The sequence below is a fragment of the Dermochelys coriacea genome, chromosome 6, assembly GCF_009764565.3.
Source record: "Dermochelys coriacea isolate rDerCor1 chromosome 6, rDerCor1.pri.v4, whole genome shotgun sequence".
Taxonomy (NCBI): domain Eukaryota; kingdom Metazoa; phylum Chordata; order Testudines; family Dermochelyidae; genus Dermochelys; species Dermochelys coriacea.
In genome coordinates this window covers 34,821,422-34,843,716 of record NC_050073.1, presented here as the reverse complement: position 1 = coordinate 34,843,716, position 22,295 = coordinate 34,821,422, and the positions used below count along the sequence as shown (strand labels likewise).

The 22,295-nt window shown below is 40.6% G+C and overlaps 1 non-coding gene across 1 annotated transcript; it reads left to right on the top strand.

Moving 5' to 3' along the window:
- Positions 1-5,609: 5,609 nt before the first annotated feature.
- On the top strand, positions 5,610-5,715 carry LOC119858130. Its single transcript, XR_005293790.1, has one exon. It is a non-coding gene; the product is annotated as a U6 spliceosomal RNA (small nuclear RNA).
- Positions 5,716-22,295: the final 16,580 nt, after the last annotated feature.

Genomic DNA, 22,295 nt, shown 5'->3' with positions numbered 1-22,295 from the left:
AAGAAGATAAGATCCCTGCACAAAGGAGCGCACAAATATGAGTTAGACATGACATAAATCAAAACTGGCAGATGGGGGAGGTAGGGAAAAAGTTGGGGGACAAAACAAAGGAAGCGGAGTGCAGCTTTTGAGGGAGCAACGTTTTCTTTGTTTTGGGTCCAGATCCTTTCAGCTGATTAGTTTCATATGCTGCATCATTTGCTGCCCGTCTGTCTTTGTTAAGGTTCAGGAGTTGTGGCAGAGTGTGTCTATGAAGAGATTGTTTGCGGAAAGAAGTGCTGAAAGAAATAAAAGTTGAGGTTGTGGAATTCCGACTCCTTCGTTTGTGCTCCTGGATTCTAGAGGTATCTCATTTCCTGTTGTCAAACATACCATAATTTCATGTGTGTTGAAGTAGCTGGTATAAAAGTAAGGTCAACCATTGTGTAGTGGGTAGTTTGGCGTGTTTTTGGCATTCTGCTAGGGAAGACTGTGCAAGGCCTGAGAAGTTGTTTGACAAAGAAAGAGGGAGAAGATGCACTCAGAGATGACAAAAAGTATATGCTAAAATTATCTCCCAAACTGGGACAGAACTATCTTGTGGATATGTCTTTAATTGCAACATTTCTTTGTCCAAAAGTCCTTATGTCCTGTTGAAAGTACTACTGATGATTGAGAGCGTCATGAATCAGTGAGTAGAGAGGGGTCTGTTTTCAGTTCATTCTTTGACTTCCTATCAATTAATTTTCAAAATATCAGAAGTAACAGAGGGAAATTGCTAGGGGAGAGTCGATTTTTCTTTGTAGGGATAGTTAGCTTTTCATTTTTAGGACTCATTTACATAAATGATTTACATAAATGATTCTAGCGTTTCTAGATCTGTACCTGCCTATATACTATCCATGGGATCGCCACAGATGACATAGACAGATAGATCTGTCTGTCCTCGGGACCCTTTGTAGATGGGTTTTTAAACCATAATTAGGCTGAAACATTTTTTAGCTCGATTGCAACCTAACTGGTTTCTAACACAATTTGATCAGCCAACATGAATCGAGCTGGTTCATTTTAGAGCAAGTTTTTTTTTTTAAAAAAAACCCCACATGTTCATATCTAGGTAACAATCTTCAGTTATAATGGACAGCTATAACTTAAGAGTAGAAATGTATTTTAGGCACTATTATTAATAAGAAGCTGCTCTGCATATATGCATACTCCATTTGTTAAAAGCCAAAGTTTAATTCCAGGCTTGACTATTAAAGTTAGGGATCTGTTCTAGAGGAAGGTTTATGACTGCCCACATAGACCTGCCAAACCATGTTAGAAACTGGTTTTGACAGCAATCAACTTTAAACTGTACTTAAGAACCATTATTAAACATGATTTAAAAACAGTTTAGATGGGCATGAAGAGATCACAGCAGAAATAATAAGAGCTGGGTCACACCATAAGAATTTAATAGCAAATTAAGCTCATTGTTGTCATGACAAATGTGGGGGGGGGGAACAGCTAGTGAAATGAATTGCAGTGGCAAAATGTAAGTCCTGAAGGATCAGAGATACAGAACTGTGAGGAAACAGGGTTAGTCCCTCCTAAATAAAAGTTCCCCTTATTGTATTTATGGCAGATATAGTAAAATGTCTTTTATGATGAATGCATATAATTTAGATGCCCAATAGCTGTAAAAAGGGCACGAGGATTCCTTGCCTCCGCCCCAAATGAAAAATATATTTGAGTAAAAAGAAAAGGAGTACTTGTGGCACCTTAGAGACTAACAAATTTATTAGAGCATAAGCTTTCGTGAGCTACAGCTCACTTCATCGGATGCTGTAGCTCACGAAAGCTTATGCTCTAATAATTTTGTTAGTCTCTAAGGTGCCACAAGTACTCCTTTTCTTTTTGCGAATACAGACTAACACGGCTGCTACTCTGAAACCATATATTTTAGTAGAAGACAATAGGGACAGGGAGTTTCTGCTCCAACTCATTTTATATTGCATTTAATCATGTAACTCTTGGTGTACCCTTAACACTGTATCATGTGGTAACTTTTTTGGTCACAGTGTGTTCACACAACCTTGTGTGACATGGTAGCAACATAGGGGCATTGTGAAGTACAGAGGACTGCCTGGTCTGGAATTGTTTAAACAAATCACTGAGTTGACTAGAGAAGTGGGGAACGTCTCTACTCCTTTGGTTTGGGATATTCAGTGACATACTTAAGAGTGAGTTAAGAGACGTGAGTAGCCCTTTTGGAAAGCTAAAATATTTTTCATATATTGGTTATTATTTACATATTATACAGATGTAGAAAATATATTGAAATTCGAAATGGGCAATATTTCATATACAAGTTATTCAGCAGTACATGCCAAGTCAAATTCTGCTCTAAGTCTGTGCAACTCCACTGACTTCCAGCTTAAGAGCAGAATTTTGCCCAATATATTTGGTGTGTGTGATGTGAAACATATTGTCATACTGTGTATTTTAAATATCCTGAAAATCAGAAATTGAAAACACCCAGTATTTACAAAAAAAGAAAAGGAGTACTTGTGGCACCTTAGAGATTAACAAATTTGTTAGAGCATAAGCTTTCGTGAGCTACAGCTCACTTCATCCGATGCATTTGGTGTCTTTTTTTTCCACCAAATGCATCCGATGAAGTGAGCTGTAGCTCACGAAAGCTTATGCTCTAATAAATTTGTTAGTCTCTAAGGTGCCACAAGTACTCCTTTTCTTTTTGCGAATACAGACTAACACGGCTGCTACTCTGAAACCAGTATTTACTATGTCACAATGTATTTTAGGCAACAAACCTTATAGGAAAAGCTAACATTAGATATAGACTCTATACTTAATAATATGGAGATATACCTATCTCATAGAACTGGAAGGGACCTTGAAAGGTCATTGAGTGCAGTCCCCTGCCTTCACAGGAGGACCAAGTACCGTCCCTTATTTTTGCCCCAGATCCCTAAATGGCCCCCTCAAGGATTGAACTCACAACTCTGGGTTTAGCAGGCCAATGCTCAAACTGCTTAGCGCACATCTCCAGGCAAATCCTCAGCTGTCAATTGTCACAGCTCCAGTGACTTCAATGGAGCTATGACAATATACATTAGCTAAGGGTTTGTCTCTAGAGTGCAGCTAGTAGACTGATGGACCCTGGTAAACTCAGCCAGAATTGAGGACCTTATTTGAAATAAACTCTGTAAATAGATCTAAAATACAACACATTTTATATATCTGCCCCTCTAATTTATACCTCACAAGATGAGGTTGATGAGGAAGGCAGAATGAGGAATAATAAATGAACAGATGATGAATTATTCTCTCTCTTTTTGCCCCCACCCTCTTCCCATTTGATTTTCTCCTAAAATTGGTTGCTGTCTGGCAAGCAAGCTGCTTCAGCATCATGCATTGTTGTGCCGGAAATACTTGACTACATAGCATACTACATTCTGCAGATATAGATATCTCCAACTGCTTGACTTACCCACATTGGGGAAAAAGATCCAGTGAAAAGAGCACCCACAACACAACAGGGAAGCATGTTTTATTTGACACCATTCATCTTTCAACTGCTTATATCATCTTGTTTAATTTTTATCTGTCATTCTCTGGCCAAGAAAAAAGTTCTTACACAAGGATGCCAAGTCCCATAGAGCTACATGAAAAGGAATGGGAGTCAGGAGGAGGAGGAAAATGTGGGGGGGGGAATAAGACAAATACAAGGGCAGCTCCTTAGCTGGTGTAAATTGACTTCAATGGAGTCTATTACATTACACACTGCTCCACATTTTATATCCAAAAGGTTTGTCCATCTTATGTTTGTATTGTTTATGCCCCTGTGGAGTTTTTTTCTTATTGCTTCACTGTTCCTTTTCTGTTCCCCTTTTGTCGTTCATCCCTTTCCTGCACTCCTCCGTTTGCTTTTATTGAACACGCGGGGAAGGCACATGAATGCACCAACATTGTTGGCACACTGTGAAGTGTGTGTTTGTTGCATGTGGATGGGGCATGAGTGCATATGGGTGAGGCACAGGTGCTCATTTTCTCAAGTGTGAATATATGTCAAGATGCACTTTTCAGAACTATTGGACTGAGGTCAGGTCTGGTCTCCCTCATGGCATTTGCACACTGCCTCAAAGGAGGAATCAACACATAGAGGCCGTAATCACACCATGGAGTCAATCAACCCTATTTAATTTGGTTGGGACTCCTATTAAAATATGTCTTAACTGGGACTTCAATTTCTTCTCGATATTGTGACTTTATTCTAATCTATGCCCAGGAAAATATGAAAACAACAAAAAACCACAGTGGCTCCAACCTATGAATGGGTTTTTTTGTACTTTTGTTTCATAGAGGAATTTGTTGAACCAGTGATGATCACTTGATCCAACCACTAGTGTTTCTAGATGTTGTGGGTGAAATTCCCTGAATGCAAAGGGCCAGCACAAGCTTTACATGCCACTTAAGCTCCTATTTTTAGGGTGTAATTGGCACTTTGGTTTATAGGCTCTTATTTGCCTTCTGGATAGGAGTAAATTTCAATCTGCATACTTCAGATTTTGTGTTGGCACAGATACCCTGGCTCCCTGTCTCAATACAGTTAGGATCTGTTCATATGTCAGATCAGTGAGAAGAAAGGAGGGAGGAGAGGGTAGCAATATTGCTTCAGGGAGCAGAGTTCTACCAGCAGTGTCCATTAGTCCAATGTGTTACTAGCTAAGCACTGCAGAATTTTGCCATAGGCTTCACTGGAGCTGGGATATCACCTTGCAACCGTATTCCAATTTTCTTTAGGTTTCTTATTCTTTTCATAATAAGTGGGGCTTTAGAGCAGCTAATTACTGTAGATGCCATTCCTAACTTCAGCATTGATGCCTCGAATTAAAATTCTGCTTTTTAATTTCAGCAAAGTCTGTAAACCAAGCCTTTAAATGTCCACTCACAATAATATAGCCATTTTTAAGATTCTCAACTCCTGGTACTTATAAGCTAACTATAAATGAGCCATTGGTGGTTATGCAGTTTGTCTTAAAGCATCTGCATTTATTACACATTGATTTTTACCTATGATTGTTCATTCTGAAAGCCCACATAGGCTTTTGACAGAAACACCACCATACTATTCAATTTCAAAAGCATATTGGCCACACTTTGTTTTATTCTAGATTTTAACTGATTCTCTCATAATAGTATGAAATAGAGACAAATTCGTAATCCGGTTGGTGCCCATACAATGAATCTCCAAATGTAAAGAGATTCTTGCAGATGTGGATATTGGAACTGTGTGAAACTTCCTTCACTAAATTCAAATCTTTATGAAACTCGATTGATCTCGCATTGTATCACTAACTCAGGACTCAGACCAGGTTTGTCCAAAGGTTTTGCTGAAAGTTTACAAGCCTTTTTAGCCAACAGGATCCAATATTGAGTGAAATGAGTAAAACTTTGAGTTACAGTTTTACGTTGACCCCATGTTAAACATGCAACTCTGTATAGTTTTCTGCACAGAACCACATGGAACTTAGTAGTTTCCTTGACTGAGTTTCACGTTGAATTCTTTGAGATTCCTTCAGACCTGAAACTCAGGAGGTGAAAACCAAAGCATGAAGAGATTTGTTTTTACAAACTTAGCACATATATAACATTGGAATGATACAGAGAAGAGTAGCCTGGCCTTTGTGCAAGGATAACATGCAAATTTGTGACGTGTTTCCCAAACTTCTGAATTTCATGCAGCTCTGAGTCTAAGCGATCAGCTGTACAGTTTTGCACATCTAAAAAGAAAGGGTGTATCAAAGTGGCAGCAAGAGTAAATCAGCATAGCTACAAGCAGCATAGCTTGTCTACACTACCTCATGGGGTCGATCTAAGATATGCAACTTCAGCTAGGTGAATAGCTTAGCTGAAGTTGATGTACTTAGATATACTTACTGCGGTGTCTTCACTGTGGTAAGTTGACAGCTGACTCTCTTCCGTCAACTCCGCTTGTGCTTCTCGTTCTGGTGGAGTACCAGAATCTATGGGAGAGCGCTCAGTGGTCAATTTATCGCATACTAGACGCGATAAATTGACCCCTGCTGGATCGATTGCTGCCCGCTGATCTGGCAGGTAGTGTAGACAAGCCCTAAGTCAGTGGAGTTGTGCTGATTTATACCAGTTAAGGATCTGGTCAAGTATTATTTATTGAGTATCAGCAGGTTATTTGACACTTTTATATGTACATATATGTATGTTGTGTGTATAACTCCTGCTCTGAGGATTTAGAATTTCAGACATAGACAAAACAGATCAGATGCCAACAGCATCTGTGGTGTGCTGGTGAAAGATTGAGGTTGTGGAATGATCTAGGAGGGTCATTTTCAGAAGATTTCATGGAATCATTGGTGTATGAGAGGAAGAATACTTTCATATTCAGAGAAGAAATACAGGAGAACTTCACTAATTCGCTTGGCTAATATGAAATTCATCCCAGTGCAGCGAGCTAGCATGAGGCCTAAATGCCTCTTAAACCTTATTTTGAAAATTTAAATTGAAATTAAGAGGTTCCTGGAGCTGGCCATCCACACTGGGATTAATACCTCCCATTAGAGTTTACCAAACTTTTCATGCTAGTGAGTATATGAACAAATATGACTTTTTAAATAAAAGGATCAAGAATTTTAAAAGCTCAAGATTAAAAAAAGAGACTGCTTCACGGGATATTTTTTCATTTCTCTTGACCAGCAACATTTACGCATCTTCATAATATACTATTATAATGTACAATTTAAAAAAGTAATGAAGACAGAGGGCTGGATTCTTTATTCCAGTCTGTCTTGCGGTACCATGCGAGGGACAAAGGGGTAGGGAACTGGCCACAGTTGGCCCGCAGAGACTTGCCCTATTGGAGGAGAACTCCTTGCTTGGAGCAGTTGTGCTGGCTCCAGGTCCTACAATTGCCGTTTCCCCTTAATGCTGGATAGGGGAAACAATGGAGAGAGGACATGATAAGAGTACCATTTTGCCTCACACATCTTTTGTTTGTGTAATGGCTTCTACATCAGTTAGAGCTACCTGGAATGGCTCTGACTTATGGCTTTGGCTTGCCTTGAGAATCAGTAAGGTATTCTGGCTCCCTGACATTTCCCCTGCATGCTGAGCTGACCTTTGAAGGAGAGAATGAAGCACAGAGTAGTAATATAAGACTTCATTACAGCTTTCTGCTAGTAAAACTTCCCTAAGGAGAATAGGATGTGAGAGCACTGGCTGTTTTGATTTTTGTTTTTGTGAGGGAAACACTGGATTTCTAGGGTTAGCTCAGTGACAACTAGTGAAGGGTTGTACTGCTGATAGCCACAAATGCCTCCACTTTAATTTTGTTTTTCAATATTTATTCACCATATAAATATAGAAGGTGGGAGTCAAAGCAAAAATTAAACATAGTAAAAGAAATGTAGCATTTCACACATCATTGATTTAACTGTAGTATCAAGTAAATTATGTCACCAAAACTGCTATTTTTTTAGGCGTTCAGCAGCCCATCTCTATTCAGCATCCCTAAAGGTGAACCTATGCTTAACTTTAGGGATGTGCTACAGTCCCATTGACTCAGATGGGATTTAAGCATATGCAGATGTGCTTTGCTGAAGGGGCATGGATTAAAGCATGTGCTTAAAAACTTCGCTGGGGTCTCCATTCTGAAAGGACAGGATGAGTTGAGATGGGAATAAGATTTTTAAATCAGTTTATTATCATGCTTCGTAGTTTGTTTTTGAAGTATAAAGTGGAGCTCCAGTAGCACTGATATAGTAGGTTGATTGAGGTATCCCCTGAAGGGCCACCCTGGTTGGAGATGTTTAACTAGAAGATGCTTGAAGTGAGAAAAGTAAGTAATTCATTAGTAAAACAAGACATGAATGAAATCTCAGAAGTACTGGCTACAATATTGCTCTTCTTTCATCCATGTGGAATATTGATCTGAGAAATGAATGTTTGCATCATCCCTACAGCATAAGGGAGGAAATAGCATGCCTGACACTGCATAGTCTGTTTGACTATGCAAAACAGACATTTAACTGTTTGCCTTTTTCTTTCCATTTAAATGACGCATTTTCAGACTGAATAAAATTATGTATTTTCTAGTTATTTTTATGTATCAAAAGGATTCAAAGTAAATCTGATATGAACCTGAAATATTGGAGGCAAGCGGCAAATCTTTTCTTTAAAAAAAATTGGTAATTTAAGAAGCAAATCCTATGTTTTAATGCAATCATTTTAAAAGGAGGATTCACACTCTTTTCTCCCACATGTGTCTAACCTATCCACTTTTATTTCAAAGGGTTAGTTCACACCAGAAAGTTTAGATTGCACATTATTTTGTTGAAGGCATAATAGAGAGTCTGAAACTAAATTTATTCAAAAGCAACATATAAATTGACAGAAGTTAAATCTAATAATATATGTGTGTGTGGGGAAGGAGGGGGAAATGAAAACAGCTAACAAATTGTCTTTTGAAGCTAAGGAGTACTTGTGGCACCTTGGAGACTAACTAACTAACCTTAGAGACTAACTAACTCTAAGGTGCCACAAGTACTCCTTTTCTTTTTTGCGAATACAGACTAACACGGCTGCTACTCTGAAACCTTTTGAAGCTGAAGACTTACGGCCCAAGAACGAATAGTTTCCTCTATAAATTGAAAAGACCAGTCACTATGGATGAAATTTTCAGACAGTATTCTCTAATTATTTATGTGCTAAATTACAGATGCATCTGTTTGCTCACACTGTTACCTCATTTGAGCATGCAAGTAAGCAGTTACACTCAGATCCAGTAACAAAGTGATGGATGACCAGCATTTGCCTGTGCAAATGAGTACATGCAAAATTGGATTTACAATCGCTGAAAATTTAAGTCCTTGGTTTAACTGCATCTTTTAAAAATTGGACACTATGGAATTCTGTGATCACATCTATTGAAGGTTGCAGTCTTGGTACTTTCCAGGATTTGAGCACTTCTAATTGTGCTATAAGTTTTTCTTCTTACTAGTGGATATAAACTAAAGCAACCGAGTCAGAGTAGAATTGTTTTGCACTGTTTCATTTAAGCATCTAGTTTTGCTTGAGTCAGTAATTTAGCAAGAAATGTAGGCAAATAAGTAGTCTTGGGGATGCAGGTAATTTAAAATAAATCTAAATTTTGTTTATTGCTTTGCTTGCATGCTAGGTGGACATGTATTGATTTTATGGTATTGTGTGATATAAATTAGTGAATGGAGAAGACGTTGACATTTTTCAGGCATGAAAGCTTGGTAAATAGACTTTTGTGACAGGTTTCAGAGTAGCAGCTGTGTTAGTCTGTATTCGCAAAAAGAAAAGGAGTACTTGTGGCACCTTAGCGACTAACGAATTTATTTGAGCATAAGCTTTCGTGAGCTACAGCTCGGATGAAGTGAGCTATAGCTCACGAAAGCTTATGCTCAAATAAATTTGTTAGTCTCTAAGATGCCACAAGTACTCCTTTTTTTTTTTGAGACTTTTGTGGGATATTCATGTAAAAATGTTAATGGGAACTTGTCTTAGCCAGTTTCAGAGGACAGTCATTCTGTCATCTTACTGACTTGCAGGGAAGTAGTGTAAAACTAATATAGTTAATAAAATCTCATCTCAGCCAGTAGAAGTGTCAGGCTATCCAAGGGCCCAGTTCTGCAAAGCCATTGTTCACAAAACAGAGAGGGGCCTTGGTGTCAGGGATGGGCCCTATGTCATCCCATTGAAAATCTACCCAAATCTGGCCAAGTTATAAACCTTAAAAAAATTGTAGTTTTCACATGCACATTGCAGACTTCTTAGATTTTTAGCCACTAAATTTGCCAAAGTTTGCGCACACTGAGCATGCTCCAGACTGGGGATGAGCAGGACTTTTATTGCAATTGCCACTCTGTCCACTGTGGGCAATGCCAGGTCAGCATCTGGGCATCTAAGCTGTGAGCAGGGAGCTTCTCTCCTGTGCACTGTGACCCGTGCTGTTGGGACCATGCATCCTGGAGGAGGAAGCTTCTTGATTTAAATGGAAAGGAGATAAGAGCCAGAGCTATGGGAGGAGTAGATGGGGACAAAGAGTCAGAGCTAGATTGAAACCAAATTTCAAAATTTTTGAATTTCCCATGAACTGGAAATTCTGAGTTTCAACCAGCTCTATTGACATCCCAGGGACTGGAGTTACGCAACCAGTTAGTTGCAGAGATAGTGGATATGTGAGTGCATCATTACCTGGCTAAACAAAGCCGGAAGATTTTATACCAGCTTATGTTACTTTGTTTTCTTGATTATTCAACTTATTGTACAAAGCAGTGCAAATTGAACTGGTTGCAAGCATGAAATGTGAGGTAATATTACCGGCTGAGATGCCACTTTCACTTAACTGATCTTTTTTAAATACAGTTCCTCCAATGGATACATATAAACTGGCATTTAAGTTAATACAATTAAATACTCCACTGTACGTATAAACTGCAACTTAATTAGGAAATTTATATTGTGTTCCATTTCAGAAATATGGAATACTTTATATACAATATTAATATACTGCCAGATATATTGGATTTTAAGAAGAGTTTATTTAGATATTTAAGTTATCATGATGAATGCTAAAACATTTTTATTTAAGAATTATAGCTTAACTATACATACCATTTGATCAGCTTTCCTAAATGACATAAGTACAATGTTATGATGTATTTTAAAAAGAGCAAAATCCATTAAGTGCTTATACAATATTAATATACTGCCAGATATATTGGATTTTAAGAAGAGTTTATTTAGATATTTAAGTTATCATGATGAATGCTAAAACATTTTTATTTAAGAATTATAGCTTAACTATACATACCATTTGATCAGCTTTCCTAAATGACATAAGTACAATGTTATGATGTATTTTAAAAAGAGCAAAATCCATTAAGTGCTTAAATGTGCTTCAATAGGCTTTGTATATTAAGGATGGAGTAACACAATTTTACAGTTGTGCTACTGCAGCTTGAAATAGTGCACTATGCACATTTTTAAATTTAATTTTCAAAATAAGTATTAAAAATTCCTATTAAGATTTAATGGAATGTAATACTAGCTGAATAGACATGTTTTCCAGTGTTCTCTTGTAAATAATATTTTTCTCCATATAGAGCACTCCCCCTTGATAAGAGACATATACTAGTACTTGTTAAGAGCTTAGATTTTTTGCAATGTTCTGTTCATGTTCCATTAAAAAGAAAACTATGTATTTGGTCCCATTTTTCATCCTCAAAGTTGTTAATAGGCTCTAGAATATGGGAATGGGTTAGGGAAGCATACAGGTTGCCTCCAATTTTTCCATTGTATTTTTATCATTCTTTCTATCTGAAAAATAAATACTCTGGGACCATTATGGACACTAGAAGTTGAAACTCAAAAAGCTGTCCGAGGAAACAACATTGATTTCTTTTCTGAGTGAGAAATGGGATTAATATAAGATTTTGAAGACATGGGTTCTTCCCTAATACAGAAGTCTGTTGTCTCACTTGTTCCCCAATAGCACATTAATGGCAAATAGAATGTTTGTTTTCCCACCAAAGCTGACATACAGTTTCAGAGTTCAAGCACTGTCTGATACTGCATTTACTGGCTTAAGCTTCTCATTTCCCACAGAGGATGGATTTGTATAAGAATTACCACAGCTGCTTTTCCATTAGCTGCAAATGTTTCTCAAATGACTATCGAGCCCTCCTTGCTTCAGTTCAGAAGCCTAGAGTAGTGCATGTTGGGGAATTATAAGTAGCCTGGCACATGATACATCTCCACACTGCATGGGTGAGTGGGGCAGAGGCAGATAAGCTCTAAATCAGCAATTCAGCACTTAGAGTTTTTAATTCAATGTTTCCATCCTCACAGACCGACCACGTCATGGAGAGTGAGAAATAGACTTGACAGGGAGATATTTGACATTGAGTTTCCTTTTATGCTGTTTCAGAGTAGCAGCCGTGTTGGTCTGTATTCGCAAAAAGAAAAGGAGTACTTGTGGCACCTTAGAGACTAACAAATTAATTCGAGCATAAGCTTTCGTGAGCTGTGTTAAACAATTCAGTCAGCCCAGAAAAACCTTCCAACACATGTTGAAATGGAAGGGTTTTGTAGAAACATGCGAGGGGAGTGAAAGGGTGCTGTGTAAGACTTTTTGGGTGTGTCATTATTTTGGGCCAGCTATTGCCCCCACATCACACTGTAGCTGCTGAAAGGATGTTTCTCCTAGCTAACCCCTTCCTCCCATACACAGCAGGCACTGGCTCTGGCTGAGCACTTTATGCATTAGTCACATAGGGAGCTTCTTATCCATGGCAAGCAGTAAGATTATGTGCTTTTGTATTCAGGCAAGACCAAATTCAATGAAGCATAAAATCAGTTATTTCCAACTAGCTCTCTTTTGATGGAAGGAACAGCTTCCAATCTCACAGCAAGAGGACTAACTTGTCACTCACTGAAGCAATTTGCCCATTCCAAAGGGAGCAGAAATTGTTTTAAAGATTGGGAGCAGTCACTGTTAAAAACAGAAGCTACAAACGGTATCAAGGATCAATTTAAATTAATGTTGGTCAGGCACAGATCACTTTTCTTCTCTCATTTGTTTTGAAGTGAGCGATATTTACATCTTGGTTAAGAAAGTATTTAGTTAAGGGGTTTGAGGGAGAAAAAATGGTGCTTAATAATTTGTTATAACCATAGCCCAGAGCTACTTAGGGGTAGGGTTTCAAGCAGCTAATGTGTTGCCAGTGTTCCTTTTGAAAGGTTTTTCAGTCAGGAAGGTGAAATTATAGTGCTTTTAAAAAAATGATTTTTGTACCAGTGAAATGGTGTGTCATTGACCCTTCTTTATAATACTGTTCCTGGTGCTAGCTCAAGTGCAATAATTGCTTTTCCTCACAAACTGACTGAGGCACTGGCCTGTGAAGTATGAGTTAAAGTTCAAATTACACAATCTTTGTTCTTTGCTTAGGACTACCAGCTCTGAATAGTTAACCAAACTGGGAAAAGAACAAATGAGCTACACTAAAAAAAGTTCTATGGCGGGAGTGGGAGGGAAATCTGCTTACAGCACTGTTGCTTTTTAAAAGATAAATTCGGAACATTACAATGAGTGAGTATTAGTGCTCCTACTGGACAGAATCCTGTCTTACAGCCTCTCTTCTTCTCTCTCCAGATTAGTTTCAGTGCTGCACTACAGTACATGCCCTTTACTGTACTTTCCATTATAACAAAACATATGGCAACAAGAACCACGTTAGCACATCATTTGATTTAACACTACTTTATGTGGAATGCTTTATAGCCAGTGGGCTAAGATAGTAAATGTTAAAAATTAGGGCTGTCATAGACATAAGAATTAACTGTCGCATTAAAGGTCAGCATTATGTGTATTATGTTTTTTCTCTCCCTTTCTTTAGGAATTATGCATTCGTCATTACAGCCAGACTGCAGACTGTAACAAAACACATAGATGCGATTGGCTATTAAAAAATGTAATGGCTGGGAAGGGGGGAAGTTTCATTTGTGTTAGTGTAATACAGTGAAACACCCACAAACACTTCATTAACATTGACAGCCTATCACACCTTTTCTTCTCCCATTACTAGTAGATCAATCAGACTACGTATTGAAGAGTGGAGCTTTATTTACAACACCACAAGATAATCAGGTTAAATATTTAGCAGCATCAGGACCTCCCTAGACATCAAAACATTACCATGTAAGACACATTATTTCCAAATTATTATTGGTTCCTAATTATGTATATGGCAAAGAAAAAAAACTAAGAAATGAGTGTATGTTGGCAGAGTGATTTCTAAATAGAATGCGTTACAAAGTTTTCCTAAGAGGCAATGAAGGAGTCTATAAAATTACTTTCCAGCTTGTATGGCAGAGGTGGGCAAACTACAGCCTGTGGGCCACATCCGGCCTGCAGGACCGTCCTGCTCAGACTTTGAGCTCCCGGCCGGGGAGGCTAGCCCCAAGCCCCTCCCCTGCTGCCTCAACTCTCCATGCCACAAGCGCTCTGGGTGGCAGTGCTGCGAGCTCCTGCTGGGCAGCATGGCTGCTCCAATGCTCTAGACTGCAGTGGTGTGGCTGGTTCTGACCGGGCCATGTGGCTGCCGGTCCTGGTGCCCTGAGCGACATGGTAAGGAGGACGGGAGCAGGGGGGTTGGATAAGGGACAGGAGGTTCTGGGGGGCAGTCGGGACAGGGAGCTGGGGGCAGTTAGATAGACGTGGGAGTCCTGGGGGGCCTGTCAGAGGGCGGGGGTGTGGATAGGGGGTGAGGTCGTGGGGGGGCAGTTAGTGGTGGGGGATCCCGAGAGGGGGCGGTCAGGGGACAAGGAGCGGGGGGGGTTGGATAGGTCGGGGCTTCTGAGGGGGGCAGTCAGGGGGCAGGAAGTGGGAGGAGGCAGATGGGGGTGGGGTCCAGGCTGTTTGTGGAGGCACAGCCTTCGCTACCCAGCCCTCCATACAGTTTTGGAACCCTGATGTGGTCCTCAGGCCAGAAAGTTTGCCCACCTGTGGCCTAATTCTGGGCTTTCTGGGTGAAGAGCCCAACATACGGAACACCCTTTGGCCATGTCTACGCTGTAAAAATGTGTCACTTTCTAATATGATGCATTTTTCCCAGAGTCGACGTACAGAAGGTTAGCTAAACTGAAATCTCATTATCTCTACAGCACTCTTCATATAGAGCTGTTTAAACAAGAAACTGGCTAGAAAGAGAGTGCAGGCAAAGTGTGATCTTGGAAAGTGGATCTTAAATATATCATTGGGATGCTGCAGTGATGAACACAATAGCAATGCCTATGAGTAAATAAGCCAACCTCTCTGGACATCAGTGTACAATGTCACTTAAAAATCTCTGGAAGAAAAGCTACCTGAAGTCATGGATATTGAGAAAAAGTATTAAAAAGCTTGCATTTTCCCTTATTTTTTTCAGCCACTTTTCCAAAATGTTTGATAACAAAAATGACTACTGTCTTCTTAATAAGCAACTGAAGCAGGGATATAATTACTGAATTCTTATTTTTTCCTCAAGCCACCTGGAAATAACAAAGTATTTTCAATGCTAGTGCTCATTAGGATTTACAGCCCTCTGGTGAGGATTAAGGCACTGGGTAGACAAGGCCTGTGATATTGAATATCTGTATCTGAAGAAGTGGGTATTCACCCACGACAGCTTATGCTGTAATACGTTTGTTAGTCTATAAGGTGCCACAGGACTCTTTGCCGCTTGAATATATGTATGTATTCTATATAATGCACATTTTAAGATGTTTGATAGATCATTATTTATTATTCTATGTATTGTGGTAGCACCTAGAAGTCACCTATAAAGAATAATGGTGTCATGGTGCTAGGTGCTGTACATATGTGACAAAAAGCCAGTCCCTCCTAAAGACCCTAAAGTCTAAGGGTATATATGTATGTATTCATACTGCCTACGCATAAGTCTTCTGCCCCCATTGACTTCAGTGGATGTTGCATACATATATCGCAGAGGAGAAGTTCACTCTGAGACTATTGTCTCAAATTTCTCAGTGTTCTCCCCTCTCCTCTCCATACCTGATTAGTCACCTTCAGGGAGCCAAATATCTTTAGGCAGTTTTCACATTCCATCTCATGCAGAATGGTATCCCAAACTCTTGAGTCAGAAGTCTTCTAATCCACCTTTACATTAAGGTTATTACCTATTAAAATTAGATAGATTGATTGCATCATCAACCTAAGCTGCAAAAAAGAAAGGCCAGCCCATTCATTCTCCCATACCCAACCAGCTGACAGTCCTTATTGTATCCCACTAGGTTGAAGTGGCCCTTGACTGGTGTTTGTCTATAGTTGCTAGGAGAAATCATCCTGTGTGCAGGCAACAGGAATCCTTACATTTCAGGCATTATAATAATGCTCCATATCTGCATGTTCAAGGCACTGTACAAACTAATCCTCAAAATATACCTGGCAGGGTGGTGGTGGTGGTGGTATTATTATCTCTATTTTACAGGTTAGGAACTAGAGAGGTGAAGGGCTATGTGGGAAGCCAGTATCAGAGCTTGGATTTCAACAAGATTTCCTAATTACACCATCTCTCATGTCTTCTGGAGCAAAGCAGAGAGCAGTCCCACCTTGTGGTTGCAAACAGCTCCTCATCCTCCTCTTCAGGGCTCCAATGATCCATTGCAAATGTAATGAAATTGACAAATGCATTGCCACCTTCCCAGCATTTCAGCACTATGGTAAGTTTCAAAATCATGTGATATTAATTCCAAGGAATGGCATTGTAACATGTCCTGTTACTGCACTTTACCTTTGTGTAAGAACACTGAAGAACTAATAAAATAATAAAATAAAATAATCTAACATTGCCAACAAATCTAACGTTATGGCTTTTGATCATGTCAGCAGAACAATCTGATTTTCCTCTCAGGCTAATAAGGAAGTGCCATATAAGAACACATCGAATGCCTAGCTAAAATAAATGTTTCTTGCTTTATAACATTTGATCTGAATTAATTAGCCAAATCGTATCAAAACAAATGCAAAGACTCATGTTAATCTTAAAATGTCTACAGAGAATATTACATGATTTATATCTCAAAATAGTGTAACCCAAGCTGAAATATGCTTGTCAAAGAGTTTGTAATATATTTTCTTTCTTTCATTTTCATTTTATCATGAAGGGAATAAACTCTACAGCCAGGTTACCTTTACTATAAAGATACCAACACCTGGTGTTACTAGATTCAAATGTAAATCTGAACCTTGAAATTTCTATTGGCATGTGCTGGTTTCCTAATACACAGTTGAATGCGAGGAGCATATTATATTTCATCTATTTGGTTATCCTGTGGAGCTATCATGGAGTCAATAAATTAAAATTGGTAAGCTCATGCAAGCATTCCTTCAACAAAATTTGCGCTCTAATGCAGTGTGACAGATAATTCTACTGGATTGATAAATAAAACAATAGGCTTTCACAACAGCTACAATTCTAATGAATGAATGTGTATGTACTGCTAGTCAGTCACCCTCTAAATGAGAACCAAGCATTTACATTATTATATCAGGCAGGTACGTTTAACAGATGCTGTAGTGGTGGGAGGTTAAGGTTCCATGGGGAGTCAAATTTTAATTTACATTTTTAATAAAGGGCTGCACCGGGGAAGCCTGGTGGATATTATTTTCCCAACGTGATTTGCTTTGCTACTGAAACACATACAGTGAAGTTTTGTGATGTGAAAGTACAGGAAAAAAGACTCCCTTTTTCCCCTTATAGTTTTAGGCCTCGATCCTGCAAAGACTTAGGCATATGCTTAACTCTTATGCACGGTGAATAGTCCCTTTAACTTTAGTGTCAAGACAGGACAATGGGTGAAGTTAAGCACAAGCCTTCAACGTGCAGGTGGCATTGTTAGTAATACAAAAGCTAATGCTGTTACTTGATACACTACTCATTATGTCAATTACAGGTTTGATTAGTTTTAAAATTAACTAAGTCAATTATTACACAATCAAGTAAATTAGATTCCAGTGAGAAATTTTTAGAGTTGACAATAGCCTCAACATTGGGTACCACAGAAACATTTTAAAATACACTACATAGTTATGCCACATAAAATAGAAAGTCCATTGCACCTCATCAGCCTTTATCCTTTGTGATTTGTGGCTCTCAAAAAGTTCTGGCAGATACAGATTTTTCAGAGGAGTTATAGAGATGGCAACAGTATTCTGTAGATTATTTTCAAGTACAAATTTAGAGCCAGTTGATATAGGAATGATGTTATTGATTCAGGAAATAAGTACATAATGTTTAATTAAACAGGACTTTGGTCAGGCAATGGTACTTGTTCAGGCAATGGCAGCTGGTACTTCAGCAAAGGTGTTTCCTGTTGGTCTATGGATTTAACAAACAGGTGTTGGATAGTCTTCTGCTACTTAGCAGCATTTTCCTTAAAATTTGAAAACTGGACCCAGTTAAATTTTCTGTATGAGATGTTTCTCACAAAGCCTTTCCTGGTATGCTTTGGAGGCGTACAGCCAGGTGAGCAACAAGTTTTTCTTTTCTTTTCACCACTGACATGAAAACCCCCTATTCTTATACTTCTCTTCTTGTTGCACTGTCGTCATGAGTAAGGCCTTGCAGTAAAGAAGCCCTTCTGTAGCAGAAAGGGTAAAGTGCACAGAGTTTTGATAAAAAGCCACTTCTGTCAGAATCCTCAAAGAACAATGGGAGAGTTGAATATGAAAAAGAGTGTTGCCATGCCCCAGCCTCTTAGTCCCCAGAAATCACAGTGATGGAAACACTTCATTAAATATTGGGAGGTTGGTCACAACTATACAGTTCATCAAGGTCGTGATCCTGAAAACAGCTGAGCAATGCCTAGAGGTGCCAAACGCCTTCTGTTCCCACTGATTTCAGTGTGGTTTATTGATGTTCAGGACCTCCTACAGATCTTTAGCTCCTTGTAGGATAAACTCCCAAATTAGCACAATTAAAGTGCATACGAGTTAGAAACTCCAATTCTTTTAGGGCTTGTCTACACAGTGCTTTATTCACACCAGAAGAGTGTAAATTTTAGTCCACATTAGCATATCACACACTAACGGCCAATATGCACCCTGCTGGCATGCATTTAAAGTTTTCTACTGCACATTAACGTAACCTTGGTTTAAACAGGACTGCGTTAACGTGCACTAGGAAACTTGTAGTGTATGCCGAGGGATCTGCGTGGGACAGTTAGTGTGCAATACGTGAGTGTGGACTAGAATTTATACCCCTCAAGTGTACTCTAAAGCACCATGTAAACAAGGCCTTAGAATCAAAGAAGAAAAATAGAAGTTTTACCTGTTAAGTCTCTTGAATCTCCTCCATGCGCAGACACCATGTTGCCAAGCCCCTGACCAGCTCAAAGACAATTCTCTTCTGCTGAAGAGGAGACTAATTAGCAAGCAGCTGCAGCTCTCTGAGTTCCTTAGACTACCTTCCCCATGGGCTTGATCCACTGCTCCTTGAAGTCAATGGAAATCTTTTAACTGACTTTAGTTGGCTTTCAGTGAGGCCCCTTATCAGTTTTAAGAGGCCCACATGAGCATAGCTACAAGGGAACCTTCTCCTGTGCACTGAAGAGCTATAAGAGCCTCACAAAGTACACCAGTAAGAAGCAGAGACCCTCAAACTTGCCAGACATTGCTCACAGACAGTCTGCTCTCTTGCCTTCCCCAGCTCTACAAACTTCCTAAAATCCCCTTTACCAATTATTTTGTGTGTGCTGCAGATATCCAGGAGATGGTCAGGGACATCCAGTTGTCAGGGGTGGCGAGTTATATGGCCCCATGGTGCCTGTGCTCCAGGAATATTCAGGGCCCGGGAGACCAGCTCCACCAATGTTCACGGCCTGGTCATTCCCCCAGCCCCGCCTGCTGCCCCCGTGTGCCTCCCTCAGAGAGTCTCGCGGCCCTGCTTGCAGCCTCCACGTGATTTAAAAGGGCCCAGAGGCCCCCGGCCACCGCCACCACCACTGGCAGCGAAGTGGGGCTAAGATGGCTTCCTGCCTGCCCTTGCTCCATGCCACTCCTGGAAACTCCTGGCATATCCATGGGGGGGCGGGAGTGTTTCCGTGCTGCCCCTGCCCCATGCGTCAACTACGCAACTCCCATTGGCTGGGAACTGCAACCAATGGGAACTGTGGGATGGTACCTGCGGGCAGCGGCGTGCAGAGACCCCCTGCCTAGAAGCCGTTGCCAGAAGGGTGGGCGGGTCGTTTTTGGGAGACGCCCGACATAAGCGCCGCACCCCTCACCTTCTCCTGCACCCCAACCCCCTGCCCCAGCCCAGAGACCACACCCCAAATCCCTCCCAGAGCCCGACCCCTTACCCCTTCTGCACCCAAACCTCCTGCCCCAGCCCAGAGCCCACACTCCAAACCCCTTCCCACACCCAAACTCCCTCCCAGAGCCTGAACCCCCTCCTGTACTGAAACTCCCTCCCAGAGCCTGCCCCCACACCCTTTCCTGCACCCCCAACCCCATGCCCCAGCCCAGAGCCTGCACCCCAAACCTCTTCCCACATCCAAACTCCCTCCCAGAGCTTGCTCCCCTCCTGCACCCAAACTCTCTCCCAGAGCCTTAGGCAGGTGTGTGTGTGTGTGTGTGTGTGTGTGTGTTTGGGGGTGGGGTGGGGACGGGACTTGGACTTGTTCTGGGCACCACCAAAATTATACAAACCTGACGCCTCTGCCAGTTGTAACAGGAAAGCCAGAGACATAAGCACAAGTTCCAGGATCGCTGCAGGAATATTCATTGGGAGGGTCTTTGTGTTTGGTGAGTGCTTTCCAAGCTGATTGCAAATGATGACAACTGAGAATGTTTCTAGACAACAGTTTCTGAAATGGCTACTGTTATTACACTGGTAACAAAACAATGAGCCTGAAAAAAATGTTTATACAGGGGGATTGCTGAAGTAACATAATGAAGGAAGGGCCATTTCTGGATTTCAAAGTGGGGGGAGTTGAATTTATTTTATTGTCCATTGTTAGATTTCCAAAATTCATTTAGTTATCCACTTCAGGGTTCATGCATTTTATATAATAAAATCTGCACAATCTGAACAATAAAAAATCTTCCAATGTACATTCAAGCACCCTACGCTCATTACACTCTCAAGCAAAAGCCTGGGAAAATATCTAGATTTTACACTGTGATCTAAGAATGATCAAATTTCTGTCAGCCCAGTTTGCAAGGTCTATTCAGCTACTCGCCTTTTAGAGATACTGTTAACACAAGACTTTTAGCTGACCTCATCTATAATGGTGGCTCATAGGGGGAAAAGCAGACTCTCAAGTAGTGAGAACCAATGCAGTGAAATATACTTTATAGAACACAGCCAATGCCTTGAATTGCACACATAAGCAAATAGAAAACCACTGCAGTTTACAGACAAGTCTAATCTGTTCCCTACGGTTAAAACTCCTATGCAGACATGCAGCTGTATTCTATACCCCCTGTAGCTTCCATGGGATCTTCAAGTAGAGGCCCATGGTGAATGCAGTGCATTAATCCAAGTGATCTGTCATAAGGCCTGGACTCATGTCTCAAACAAAAGATTTGAGGGTGCTGTCCAAAGCTGTGATAATTTAGGAGAAAAATATATTACTGGGGATTGATGGGAATCTACTTTATTCAGACGTTTGAGCCCAGATTGTGAGCAGGCTCTGCTTGGCTACACAGGGGAAACAAAATGTTTCCTCATCATGAGAAGCCTTGGACTACCTGTGTTCAGGGGAGTACAGGGGCTGCTTGATCTTGCTGCTCCCTGGAAAGCAGGACTCTGAGTTGAAAGAGGGAAGGGAGATGGCCCCTGTTTTCCTCCACCCTTGCTTTTGTGTCCATGAAGCAGATGGAGCTCCTGCATGAGCACTGAGAAGCACCAAAGAGATCTACTGCTGAGGACAATCATGTGTCTGTGTAATGTGATACAGCATGGCCAGAAGGCAGCAGGAGAGTGACATAGGAGAGATATTTAAGCCCCAGAATGAGGAGAAGCCTTATTCCCTGTAGAGGGAAGAAAGGTTGCTACAGATGAATTAAAAGCACCTGAAGCCAATTAGAGCACCTGAAGCCAGTCACCTGATAAAAAACCCCTGCTTTAATCAGCCAGGGGAAGGCGTTGGAGCAGAGGAGAGTTTGGAGAAGTGCTGTGGCTGGCTAGAAGACCAAGACTCTAGGTAGAGAGATACCCAGCTTGTGCAGAGAGAGGGTAGGAAGCCCTAAAAGCTGAAGAGCAGGAGAGGGAAATAGCATAGGGGAAGGAAGCACTAGTTCAAGTGGTTTGCCACTATCCCTAGGGCCCCTGGGCTGAGACCAGGAGTAGAGGGTGGGCCTGGGTCCTCTCCCTTTCCACTACCCTTCTCTGGGTTATTAGTGGGACACTAGATACTCTAGTTCAGGGGCAGGAAACTGTGCCCTGAATGCTCCCCCACACACACACACAAACAAGAAGAGGAAGCATGGGACCCATCATAATCGTGCCAGCAATTTGCCAGAGTAGATTGTGTGTGGTGGTGGTGGGGGTCTTAGTGAGTGAGTGAGAAAACATAGTCCCAATTTTGCATGGTGCTTAGGGCATTCAATTTTCATTGACTTCCATGGGATTTGAAGTTGCTCAGAATGAAGTACTATTTTTGGTGTGGTTAGAGGAGAAGTGGGATCCTTTCCCCAAGAATGTAGGAATGCACTTAGTTTCCTTCATTACCAGCCAATTGTT